We start from the raw sequence: 14308 nt of genomic DNA on the forward strand, positions 1-14308 counted from the left end.
GCTGAAGGACCAACAAGGACGGCCACAAACTCAAACTCATCACGGAGTCAGGACCACAGGTCCAGGTGACCACAGAGCACAGCAGCACTGGCCTCCCAATAACCTACAAGCACTTCCCGGACTATGGAATGAGGACCGCTTGGAATTCTGTTTTTTAGGAACAAAACTTTGTAAGATTTTTTAAAAGATGCATTAAAAAGAAGGTAGTTCCGTTTAAGGTGGTCGCCCACCTAGATTATACACTTATTCCAGTGGTACCACCAGTCTTCCAAACATCTGTGGAGTTCCTGTTTTGGAATTGCTCTCAGATATGGTTTATGAAATGCATCAGAAAATTAGTCTTGTTAGCTTTTAATCACATATGAATGAGATTAAAAAATTAGATTACTCAACTTATTTACCAGACTGGGCTCCAGATGCCTTTTGCATTTGCTAAATAGCAGATCCCCTCGCAAAACCAAAGTTTGCCACCAATAAATCCTTCAAAACCACATGCCTTGGTCTAAGACAAGAATTCCAATAAGAGAATTCCAAAAAGGATTAGAATAATGGCAGAATCACTGGAATAAATATACAGCCTTCCAAACTAACAGCTCTGAACTGAGCATTTGGATCTGTAAGATCAGGCACAGTTTAAAAAAAAAAAATCAACATTCTTTGTTTTTTTTATTTTAGAGTATTATGAGGGTACAAATGCTTTGGTTACATATATTGCCTTTGCACCACCTGAGTCAGAGCTACAAGTGTACACATCCCCCAGACAGTGCACACTGCACCCATTAGGTGTGAAATTACCCATCCCCTTCCCCCCACCTGCCCGACACTGATGAGTGTTGCTTCCACATGTGCACATAAGTATTGATCAGTAAGTAACAATTTGATGGTGAGTACATGTGGTGCTTGTTTTTCCATTCTTGTGATGTTAATACTTCATTTGGAAGAATGGGCTCCAGCTCTATACAGGATAATACAAGAGGTGCTAGTTCACCATTGTATTTTATGACTGAGTAGAACTCCATGGTATACATATACCACATTTTATTAATCCACTCACGTATGGATGGACACTTGGGTTGTTTCCACATCTTTGCAGTTGTGAATTGTGCTGCTATAAACATTCGAGTACAGATGTCTTCATTACAGAATGTCTTTTTTTCCTTTGGGTAGATGCCCAGTAGTGGGATTGCTGGATCAAATGGTATTTCTACTTTAAGTTCTTTGAGGTATCTCCATATTACTTTCTGTAGAGGTTGTACTAGTTTGCAGTCCCACCAGCAGTGTATGAGCGTTCCTATCTCTCCGCATCCACGCCAACATTTGTTGTTTTGGGACTTTTTGATAAAGGCCATTCTCACTGGAGTTAAGTGATATCTCATTGTGGTTTCCCTGATGATTAGAGATGTTGAGCACTTTTTCATATGCTTTTTGGCCATTAGTCTTCTTTTGAAAAGTTTCTGTTCATGTCCTTTGACCACTTTTTAATGGAGTTGTTTGAGTCTTTCTTGCTGATTTTCCTGAGTTCTATATAGATTCTAGTTATCAGCCCTTTATCAGATGTGTAACATGCAAATATTTTCTCCCCTTTTGAAGGTTGTCTGTTCGTTCTAGTGATAGTTTCCTTGGCTGTGCAGAAGGTTTTTAATTTGATCAGGTCCCCTTTATTTATTTTTGTTGTTGCTGTGATTGCTTTTAGGGTCTTCTTCATAAATTCTTTGCCTAGGCCAATGTCTACAAGAGTTTTTCCAACACTTTCTTCTAGAATTCTTATGGTTTCATGCCCTAGGTTATCTCCAACATTCTTTCATTCAGCTAACATTGAGTAAGTGACAAGTTCTGTTACAGAGGATGCAGCATCAAACATATAGTAGATTTAGCCTTTGCTCTATGCCAATCCTAATCTTAAAAGAACTAATTTCAAGGAGTGATCTAAAATGCTATATTGGAATTATGCTAATTTGAACTATTCCAATCAGAAAAATATGTATAGAAGAGGGTGCTTCAAAAGCTAGAAAGAGGGGAAATGTTTTAAAGTCCTTTTATTTGTTTTATTTTTTTTTTCCTATGCAAGACTTTGAAACAAAGCGGGGAAGCGTGTTTGCATTCAGCTAAATTTAATTTGAATGCCTAGATAACCTCTGAGAATTTGGGAGACTACCTAGGCTGGAATATGCAACTGTAGCTACCTATTTACCCCACAGTAGTTGTTAAAATCTTAAAATGCTGTTTAATTAGAGTGTCTTTGCTATCAGGAGTAGTAGCAGCAGCAACATTCCCTCACAAGTTCTATCCCTTCACGAAAAAAAGCAGGAAGATCAAAGTTAATTTGGTTTCAGTCAACAAATATAATTTGGACACCACGAATGATGCTACATACAAAAATACATGCTTTCGTTAGACTTCTTCACTTGCAAAGAACTCATCCAAGTTACCTCCAGTATTGGGGTTCTACTGTGACTATAATAGGTATACATAATCTTCCAATCCCTAGTTAGGAACAGTTCTAGAAGGTCGTTCCTCTACTTCCACCTGTCTAGATATCTGAAGGTCCCCTGAGCTTAGTAGCATCTTGGGCTGGGGGAAATAATCTGGCTTACAAAATGACTGTAGTTTGACAGGCAAAATCTAGAAAGACAGGCAGCTTGACATTGCCATTTAGAAGATGACCAGAATCTTACCAAAACAGAATTGCATTACAGTGGGAACATAAAAATGCCTGTCATACCACAGAGCAGCATCTCATGTTGGGAGGAGCCCTTGCTCACTCCTAGGAATCCAAGGGCTACCATTTAGGGTGCTCCTCCCACTTTTTAAGACACCCCTAAATTTGGCGGGGAGAGACAGTCAGCTGATCTCTGAACAAGATCCTCTTTTCCCTACACCACTTCCCAAGCCCACCCATCTCTCATTTAGGTCCTCAAGGACATGTTCATATCAAACACCCTTACACAGTCTTTTCATAAATGATGTCCCCATTACATCTAAGAAATGACAGTCCCTGTCCTTATTAATTATGATCTTGATTTCATCTACTTCTCTTGGGTCCCAACCTTGACCTTCTAAGATGCTGTGTGGCAGGTATCTATAACTGCACTTCTGCACCGGCCCCCGTCCCAAATCTCTGTGATAAGTGAGTGGTGCCAATGTTGACATGGAATCTCAACAGATGAGGAAAACTGCTCATCTAGCCCAGGGATTCTCTCTTTGTTAGAAATTATTAACCAATTATTTCCAGCTCTCTAAAAAATTATTAGCAAGTTATATACAATTTCCTAAAGAACCATTCCTAAAATCCTACCTATTCAAATTAATTCCTCCCTACTGGCTTGAAAAATGGTGTTTTACCTCTCACTGGAAATACAAGTCCATCTGGATACGTAACCCTACGAAAGTGTCATTAGTATATAAACTCTTCTAAGTTATCACTACATAAATGAGTAGTGGGAGTAGCTGAAATATAGGGATTATAATTGGCACTATTTTGTTCATTACATTAATTTGAAACATGAAATGTACATTCTGTAAACTTAAATTACTAGGCTTAATAATTCAAGGTGGGTAAGAATACAAATTATTTCCTCTCATATAGCAAAGTTTTGTGAACAAAAAGAAAGAATTTAAATTGACCAGTGACACTGGCTTTTTCTGTGAACTTGCTAACATCCCTAACAGCTATAGGAATATATTTTTACGTAATGCAAATTTGTACTACCTTTGACATTTTAGTTGCCTTAGTGGCCAGGAATTTAGGTAATATATGATTGGAATGGAAACTGCTCTTGATTTATTTAAATCTAAAGATGATTATTTTTTTCCTTTGCTCTCCAGAAAAAAGCCCCTTGCTGTGTCTTGTCCCTAACATTTTGAATCTTTGCATTGGTGAATGATACAGTTATTCTTTCAAAGTATCTTGTAACTGTGTCATCAGAATATAAGTAGACTTTAGTCATTGATTTATCTCTTTATTCTTTTGACAATATATAGTGCCCAATATATGCCAGGCATTGCATTTGGCTCTGAAAATATAAAGATGAAGACACAATCTCTACCCTTAAGGAACTTCAAGTCTATCTGCAAAACTAGATGGCTAAATGACTAATTATGACAGAATGTGGTTAATACATTGATGAAAATATGTACCAAGTGCTTTGGAGGCATAGAGGAAGTAGTAAATAATATATTCTTGAAAAATTGAGAATTAACCAAAGTTACATCTGCCACCTCTGGATTAGACTGGAATGACAATCGTAAAGTGGTTGAATTGTGCTGACCCTGGCCTTGTCTGATACATTTATTGGTTTTCCTCTTTCCTGCAGACACCTCTGTCTTGTTTGCTGGAGAATATTGTGCAACAGTGGACCTTCCTGATTTCCAAGCACTCAGAAAAATGCTGTTTGACCACTGAGCAAATTCTTCTTGATTGCTTTGGATTAAGAATTGCTACTCTGGTGCATTAAGCCAAAGCAGCATTCAGGAAGCAAGAGGTTTTGTTTGAACAGAACATAAATCAAAGCTGGAAATGGGGGCTGCCTAGGCACCCTGCTCCAAAGCCCTCTTGAGTCTGTGAATTCCATCACCGAGTCCTTGCTTCCAGACCTCAGGAACATGGCTTCAAGAGGTCGGCATATTCCAAACCCACGCTTCCCATTGCTTTCATTCTGTGGCTTCTAGGTCTGTTTCAGGAATGCAATGCAAAATTATCATTTCATGAAATATTATACAATTTTTTTCTCATAGAAGGCCACTAAAATTGTCAAATTTCATTGATTACCAAGCCACGTGGATGCCTGGCTGATGGTTACAATTTGAATGGTCAATACTACAGTTTGAATTTTTGTGTCCCCTCCAAAATTCCTGTTGAAACTTAATCCTCATTGGGGTTCTATTAAAAGGCATGGCTTTGGGAGGGGATTAAGTCATGTATGACATTAGGACCCTTACAGGTGGGCTCAGGGTTGAAGGGAGCACCCTCTTGCCCTCTGTGCCTTCCATTGTGTGAGGACACAGCATTCCTCCCCTCAGGAGATGCAGCAACAAGGCGCCATCTTGGAAGCAGAGAGCAGCCCTCATGGGACTCCAACCCTGCCGGCTCCTTGATCTTGGACTCCCAGCCTCCAGAGCCCTGAGAAATAAATTTCCATTCTTTGTCAGGTCCCCAGTCTGAGGTACTGTGTAATTACAGCACAAAAATGGACTAAGTCCATAAAAGTAAAAATAAATGAAAGCTATTGATAAACCTTGATAGGATTTATTCCTCTTGGCACAGATAGACAAAGAACTGAGTGATGACTGAGGAAGGAGAATCACGGCTACCTCCGTGCTGTGTCCCTGCAATGCAGCATCTCCCAGAGGTGACGGTGCCAGTCAGGGCTCCGGGCTCTGCGTGCAGCTGTGTTAACTCACTGTGGGAAATCAGTCAAGGTGCTTTAACTTCTTCCTAGCTTAAAGAACCAGCTATAGAAGTAAATATATATTGAAAACTATATATTGAATTTTTCAAATATCACATGAAAGACGATATAAGAGTAGAGAAAACCCCATTGTTATTTCCTTGAAATACAATATTATTTAGAAAACAATTAAAGTGATACATTAGGTCAGAGATTCCCAAACTTTTGATATTAGAAACTCTTTGTTTGGCTTTGTGACATCTTTACATTTCTCTCCTTTTCAAATATCTATCTATCTATATATACGCATATATATATAATTTATGTATAGTACATTTTTAATGATAAAAGTATACATAGTCATAATAAAAAATTGAAACAGTACAGAAAGTTGAAAAGCATATGGATTTTTACTATAATAAACAATGTTTTAATAAAAATCCTTATCCATTGGATACATTCCTGGAAGTGGAAATGATGGATCAAAGGACATGTGCATTTAAAACTGTGATAGATATTTGTCAAATTGTCTCCAAAATTCTTGTACCACTTTGTGTCTCCTTCAACAGGGTTTGTTTCCATGCACCTTCCCCAACACTGGGTGTTGTCAAACTTTTAAATTTTACCAATTTTTGAGGTTAAAAAAGATGGCATTTGATAATGGTTTCAATTTGCATATATTTAGCTATCAGAGAAATTAAACAAAGTTTACTTTTATTAAAGTCAATTAGAAGACCTTATTTCAGAGGGAATTACATAATATTTATTTAAATAATAGATAATACCCTGAGATAACCTAATAAATTAGGGGCAACCTAACTTATGGCAGAAAAATGAAATTAGATGTTAAAATTTTTAAACAATCAAAAGAAAAATTTGATATGGACTGTGGAAAGTAGAAAATAAGAAAAAGAAACAAAAAGAAGCCATGAAAAACATGAAATCAGATGGCATAGATAGTATACCTCCTAAGATAATAATGAATATTATATAATATATCTCATGTTATACATATTATTATTATTAAAATATCAGTGAGTTAAAACAGATCAAAAGACAGAGAGATTTAGCATTTATTGTTATTAATTATTAATACTTAAAAAATACAGGAGGTTGAGACAAAAGTGATGGAAAAGGATATACCAGTCCAATGTGGATCAAAGAAAGATGAGGTAACAGTTTCAATAATTACATGTAATATATTTAAACTAATACTAATATTAGAGAAAATAGAATTTAAGGTAAAAGAAATCATAAGGTATATTTCTCATGAAAGATGGATTATTTAGAAATATGGTTGTCTTATTGCATAAAGAATAATAAATTTGGAGGCCTACTTCACGCCATTAAAGAATAAATGTAAAAATAAAAATATGACATTAGTAGAAGAAAATGTTGGGGGATTTCTTGAAACATTCCCCCAAAACATAAACCATAGAAGTAAAAACTAACAGATTTGATGAAATCAAAGTTAAAGATTTTGGATCAACTAATAAAGCCCAATATTTACAAAGAAAAGTTTTTAATGTGTATTCATTCTTCTAATCTTTCTAACACCCCTAAGAGGTAGGAGCTACCATTACCCTATTTTGTAGAGGAGTCAGGCACAGATTGGTTAGTGTCTTGTCCAAGGTCACATCAGGAGTGTAGGAGGCACAGAGAGCCCCCGGGTTTAACCACTACACTATATTGCCTCTGAAAGACAATAGCGACAAATTAAATACATGGGTTATAGGCTGGGAGAAAGCATTTTAAATATTTATAATTTACATAATAGAATATACAAAAAACACCCTGTAAATTGGGAAGAGAAAAAAGAGAAGAGTCTACAGAAAAGCGAGCAAAAGATACAAATAAGCAATTGATTAGAATAGAAAACCCAAAGAGCCAACCAGTATGTGAATAAGTGCTCGATTTAGCTGGTAACAAAAACATACAAAATTTTTTAAAAGGTAGGCTTCACTGGCCTTGCCCCAGAACCTCCCAGGCCTTGTCTGCTGAATGAAGTAGTGAACAAGTGAATAGAAACACCTGGAACAGGAGGAGCACACACTGGTCACTCTATCTTCCTGTCCCTTCTCCAGTCCCAGGCAAGAGGCACTGCTGAATCTCAGACCCCTTTGGACGTCAGGATCTCCCACCATAACATCTCCAACTGGATGTGATTTTGTTTCCTTCAACTTCTCAAAGTTATTGCTTACACCTCTCCTATGGCACTAACCATATGTTGCTTCCCACTGTAGTTCTTTGTACCTGTGTCCTACAGCTTGCCCCTCAAAGGCAGGAACTAAGTCTTAGTCATCTAGAATTCTCTGTAGTACTAGCATAATATTTTGTACATAACAGGAGCCCAATAAATATTTATTGAGTTGAATTCAGTGGAAGTGCGGTATGTTGAGCTCCCAGCGAGTAGTCAGGAAACCATAGGAGCCTTGAAAATGAAGAAAAATGAGGGAAGGGAAAAGAAAAATTTGGTCTAGATCAGCACTTTCTGAAGTGTTCTCTACAGGACACAAGTCCTATAAAATACTACCTGAAGAGAGTCCTGGGTCAAATAATTTTGTGGAGCAACACATAATCCACTCCCACTCTCCCGATCCTTTTGGGAATCAAAAGTGATGGTGTGCTGGAGCCAGCTCGTTTCAGCTTGCAAAAGTCTATTGTTAAATTTTTAGCAATTTTGTAAGCCAATTGTGAAATAAAGTCATTATTAAAAATTAAATTATATGAACTTATGACTACATAAATTCTATTTAAAAGGTAATGATTACTGAAAATAATACTTCCTAATTAATTTACTACATTTTGCTCTTGTGTGTGTCCTTGTTACATGCATCTGTTTACCTCTCTGGTGGAAGTACTATGTGATCGTTCGCTGCTGCAAATCTTTCCCCAACTTCACAATCATTGATGTCATGTTGGTAACTGGAAATTGGCCATGATGGGAATATTTACACCACAGTAATCAGAAGCTGCTACAAAGCAGGGCTTTCTCCCCAGAGAATGTTGGTTGTTAAGCATTTAACAATACACTCCTGGTCACAATTATATCAGTCTGTTAAAACCCCTGATAGCCCTACAGTAAACACACCCAATAACTGTCTAAGTCACTGTTCTGAACTTCATTTGCTCATGAAATTCTTTTAATACATAACATCTATCAGCATCCCCAGACACATACTATGGGAAAAACTGGACTAGCTAATTGCTAAGGCCTTTCCTAGTTCTTACACTCTATGTAAATGACAAGCCTTCACAAATACAAACTTAACATGCCCACTTCTTAGATTTTCAATGTCTTAAGGAAGTGAATACGGATTAATCGACCTTCTCTTTGAAAACAAAATCAAAATAATTTCAAAGGATTTCTACTTCCTAGGAACTATTAGGTGATTTATTTATGATCCCTCAGTTCCAAGGAATTTGGTTAAGGGCAGAAAATTGTATAGAAAGATTCTACTTACATTCCATGACTGAGCAAGGAAATCAATGCCACTACATCTCATTTTCTTCATCTGTAGAATGGGATTTATTACAGGATTTTTGAGAAAGCAGACCAAGAGTATGCATGAAGAATTACTTGGCTAGCTGTGCAGTTTTTACATATAAAAGGAAATATGATTCGGGTGTTTCTCTCTCAAAGTGGTGTGATAAATATGGTTCATAAACAATCTGTAGCTGAGTTTGCCAAATCTCAGAAGGCTTCTCCCAAATGCCCATAGCAAAGTGGATAAAGCCTTGGCTTCAACTCCAAAGTAACCTAACTATGCTCCATGGTGACAGCTCAAATGTGATTGCTAAGTTGCCTCCTGGCTTCATGGCTCAGCTCACAGGAAACTACAGCTATGTTTTCAAAAGATCTAATCAAAGACAATTGTATCCAGACTGATAGTAAATGGGAATGAGGCCGGGTGGTCCCAGAACAGATGGAAATTGTAGTAGAGTGTTTGCAAGAAGTGGTCCTTGTAACTGCAAGCAGTTATGATTCACAGTCCACATGCAATTTGATTTAAGTCCAAGAAAGGTGATTTTATCTCTCAGGTCAAATGAATGTGGCACAAATCCACTTTGGAATAATATTTTCACAAACACAGACATTTTCATTTTTGCTGAGGGTCTAGAAATGTTAACCTGCCTCTTAAGAGGTCACTTTTCAAAGGTGAGGATGAGGAGAGGGGAGGAGAGAAGGGAGGGAAAACTGCAGCTTGCTCTCTTTCCCTCTTTGATCCTCAAGCACGTAAAAGGATGGCAAAATGCCCAGCACATGCTTCCTGCTTTTACTGGCCCGCACCCAAGGACCTGGGGTCTTCAGCTGAGGGCCGCAGCACAGCCCTTCTTCTGCGCCTGCTTGCAGCGGTGACCTCCTGGGTGTTGGACACCCAGAGCAGCACAGGCACTGTCTGACCAGGGTGCACACCAGCCCCAGGCCTACGAGCAGCATCCTGGAGGCCTGGCCTGGGCCAGGTGTCCCTGCAGAGAAAATCAGGTGCTTGGACTGACAAGGGCCACTGGGCGAGGCTGAGGACAACATCAAATTACCAACCCATGCGGACATAGTTCCATATTTGAACAACAGCCATGAGCATGCCAGAGCATACTTGCCTGCACCCCTCCTCAGAAGCAAGCCTTGCTAGTGACACACTTTCTAGTTTCTTGACTCTACCCATGGAGAATAATTCAGGTAGCGGCAGCTATGGGCTCGCCAGTGCAGAGTAATAGTGCAATGACCAGCTATGTCTTGCTTAGGAATAAAAAGAGACACTGATATTTACCTGTCACTCATTTATGTACCAGACACGGTGCTCGGCGTTTTCATAATCATTACCTTATTTAACCATCAGAACAGCCCTATTAGATACGTATTGGCACACTTACATTACAGATGGACAAAGTGGATACATATTATCACCCTTATATTACAGAAGGACCGTTGTATCATAGCTGGTCAAATTACTAACCCAAAGTCCCACAACTAATAATTGATAGGCCCAAAGTTCGTGCATGGGATCTGTCTGCCTCCCAAAAAGGGCTTCTTTCTACTGTACTAGATAGTGTCGTGGTGGCACACAGCCTCTGAAGCCACACTGCCTAAATTTGTACCCTGCTCCCTGCCACTCAGCCAGCTGTGTGAGTTTAGATAAGTTGTTCATCATCTATATGCCTCCATCTCCTTATCCTTAAAAATGGAAACAGTAGTATTTCCCTCCAAGTTGATTTGGAGGACGAAATGTCACAAAGTCCTTGGAACAGTCTGGCACATAATAATCATTTAACAAGTGTTAGACTGGTCTTGTCCCTGCCTCTCTCAGTATGGCCACTTGAGTCCAGCCCACTCATGGCCTGGATCTTCTAGGTCAAGGATCTCAAATAGACTTCTTAATTTCACCTACTTTCTGCTCCCAGGCCAAACATTGAATAGCTAAGAAAATAGATTCTTCAGGCTATGTGGCCTTAAATATATAATTTCAGAGACAATATTAGGCTCATTTGCAGGCCCCATGTGTCAAGGCATCAGAATACAGAAAATAAGAGACTGGTTAATGCATTCAAGCCCAGGACACTAGGGACCTGTGGGAGAAGATGTGAAGAATCCAGAAAGACACACAGATACACCGGGCTCCGCAGAAGCACCTGTGCAGGTTGCTCAGCCCAGCTCATGTCCTCCTAGTCCCTCTCATCACCCCCATCTCCAAAGGGGGCCTCCATGACCTGGCCTTCCCTCCCCTGTGGTCTGTCTCTTGCTCTCCTGCTCACCTCTTTCCTTACTCTCTGCAAACACCTGACTGTCGAGCCTCTGCGCTCCCCTGGCTGGGCCCTAGAAAACCCTGCTCCTCAATCCTTGCTTCCCCAGAACCCAGCAGCTCTGTCACACGTAAGCCCTTTCAATTAGCATATACAAACAGGCCTTTTACAGAGTACCCACTGGCAGCAAAGACATATACAGAGCCACAATGGGGCGCATTCAGCAGTCAAACATGAACTTCTGGGCATAGGCTCCCATCTCAATGGGCTTTGTAACGCTGATCTGTGCCCTCCTAAAAGGGCAGGACCAGGACAGAGCTCTGAAGCTAACCAGGCTCAGCTTTTGGGAAAATTGCCTGCATGCCTTCTGGGTATAGTTGAACCCCACTGAGTCATCTCTGTGCTATACCAGCATGGGCAGAAGTGCCCAGGGACACCAAAGGGGCAGTTACAGCCACTGCAGAGGTGACATTGGTATTCCTTCCTTCTTGTCGACAAGCTGTGTGTGAACTGTTTGCAAAGTTAGCTGGCAGAAGGACATTGACTTAGGGTTAGGATGACAGGCAGGTTCTGGGGATTCTGGGGCCTTTATGAGTGAGATCTGTCCACTAGCAGCCAGTTAAACTTGGATGAGTGAGACCACACCGCGCTCCCCGCTGCGGGCCCTTCGTAAACCAACACAAGCCCCAGGTCCACCACCATCTGCTTTCCCAACTGAAGGTCATATTCTGAAGTTCTGTTGTAGGACTGGGGAGGTTTCTGGGAAGTTCCCTCAGCAAGAAGCTTTATTTCTAGTGAAGTACAGCAGTGAGGCAAACTTGAGCATAATTTTATAATTGCTTTCTCATTGAGAAACCTTCCCGTGTGAGATATTTCAAACCACTTTGGACAAGGCAATATTTCCTTCTGTGATTTTTTTTTTTTTTAAAGACTTGCTATAAAAAGACCTATCAGAGAAATGATACAAGAATTGGCCTTTAAAATTTGGGATGTCTTTTTATAGTTTTTATCACAGTGTAGTTATACAGTATTTTATTTGAAGTTTTACAATAAAGCACGCATTTAAACACATCTGCAGTAAATAAGCCTAAATAGTCAGCAGTTATTACAAAACTCAGGCTTTTAGAATAGATTTTTTTTTCCCTCCTGTTTCTCTCAGGGTATTTGTAAAACAAGAAGTCCAAATGTCTGAGCTTTTGCCCAACTTCCCCACATACTTTCTGCCTTTTCTGAACACATCTGCTTCCCCTCTGTGCCCTCTGCCCACTGCATTTGGCCTGCCTGAAAGACCCCTTCCCCGCCCCTGTCAACCTCCGACTCACCCCAACACCCCTACCCTCGCCTCCCCACCCCTCCCATCCCACCCACTCCCGCTCCCGCTCCTGCCCCCCCCCCACACTCCTCCCCACCCCTGGGCAAGCCCTACTTCTCTGACCCTCACAGCCTAACGCAATGTCCCCCCTGCCCCCATGCAGAGCAATTACTGCTGACAGATGGCTTTGGCAATTAGCCCAGATTGCCATGAAATAGCTCTTCCATTGCTCTCTGTTAAAATGTCACTCACACACTTTACCGCTATTGGGTTTTCCCTGAGTTCCGTCTTATCTCCTCAACTGGACTGGACTATCACTGTACTATCTTCTGTGTCCTTCAGAAAGCCCTGCAGAGTCACCCCAGCACGTGACGTTATTGCTGCGAGTCTTGTTTTTGCTCTTTCACCCTTTCCTGACTATTTTCTGTGAGTCCACACACTTTCCCTACATCCCCTAGACTGGCCTTCTTTCTGGTAATCTGACACTCTCAGTTCTGTTTGTGTTGGAACCTGGCACACATGCAAACTGTGCTGTGAGCAACTTTCTTTAAAATGGGCAGATTAGAAGATTCGAGTAAACAAGTTCTTTCCCATCGATGGCTTTAAAACATTTATAGAGCTGTGTGTTATAGCTTAGTCAACATTCCGTCTCGGGTAAGTGTAACTCATACTTCCGTGCCCCGTGGTAATCAAGCTTTCTCATGCGGCCAGCGAAGCCGAAACGCTGCCATGGCTGTGATTAAGTGAAGGCCAGCGGGAGGCTGAATTACCCTATTCATTTCGTACCCAGAAACGTTAGCGCGCTCAGCTAGCTGCACTAATTTCAAATATACCAGGGAGACCCAATCTGTGAAATGGTGAGAAAGATTTTTATTTTATTGCCAGACTTGAAACCAGACCTGAGTGGTACTTAAAATTTCAGTTACATGAGCTGAGGGGTTTCTTCACACTCGAGGAGTGGCTCTTACGTCTCCGAGTTGGAATAGGTTCAGCAGAGGCGATCTCTGAGCCATATGTTGGCTGCTTCTACTCATTATGAAGCAGTGTGTGTGTGCGCTTCGGCAGCTTAAAAACAAATAAACAAACAAGCATAAACCCTCTGATCTCCTGACTTGCACACGTGGGGACAGCGCTGTACTGAGTGCCCTGAGTCTGTTGGGACTCCCGCCCTCCATGAATGCACAATCCTGCAATGTCAGAAGACAACGAGCCTCTCTCCACCAGCACAAAAGTGCCATATAAAAATGCAAGAGGTGCCTGTAAGGGGGCTGAGAATTTCTGAGTTTGCACAGTCCCTAACCTGGTGAGAACTCCACCCCGGGAGAACCAGGGGCAGCCTCTTTGCTGTGTCTGGAGAAGCCTCAGGGAGTCTCAGTGGCCTGCAGTCAAGCTTTAGAGGCCCCCATTACAATGGGGGCCTTTCGGGTCTGAGCACTGCCTGCTGCTGAAATGCAGCACAATCACAAACGCACGTGCACACCAGCCCTGGCACCAGGGGAGATGAACACACGAAGCCAGCACTGAAGACTGACCCTCGCAAGGCCTGTCCTGGAGCCTGCCTCCGACAGAGGGCCCAAGCCACCTGGACTCTCTCCATAGGCATGTGTCTTAGTCACCCGGGCTGCTGTAACAAAATACCAGAGACTGATATTTATTTCTCACAGTCCGGAGGCTGGAAGTCCAAGGTCAAAGTGCCAGCAGATCCAGTTCTTGGGGCAGGGTTCTCTTCTTGGCTTGCAGATGGATGGCTGCTTTCTCACTGTAGCCTAACTTGGGGGCGGCAGGTGGAGAGAGAGAGAGATGAATGCTCTGATCTCTCTGCTGCTTCTTATAAGGGCACAAATCGATAATGGGGTCCCATCTCATG

This window comes from Eulemur rufifrons, chromosome 15 (genome assembly GCF_041146395.1).
Source record: "Eulemur rufifrons isolate Redbay chromosome 15, OSU_ERuf_1, whole genome shotgun sequence".
In the NCBI taxonomy this organism is placed as follows: Eukaryota; Metazoa; Chordata; class Mammalia; order Primates; family Lemuridae; genus Eulemur; species Eulemur rufifrons.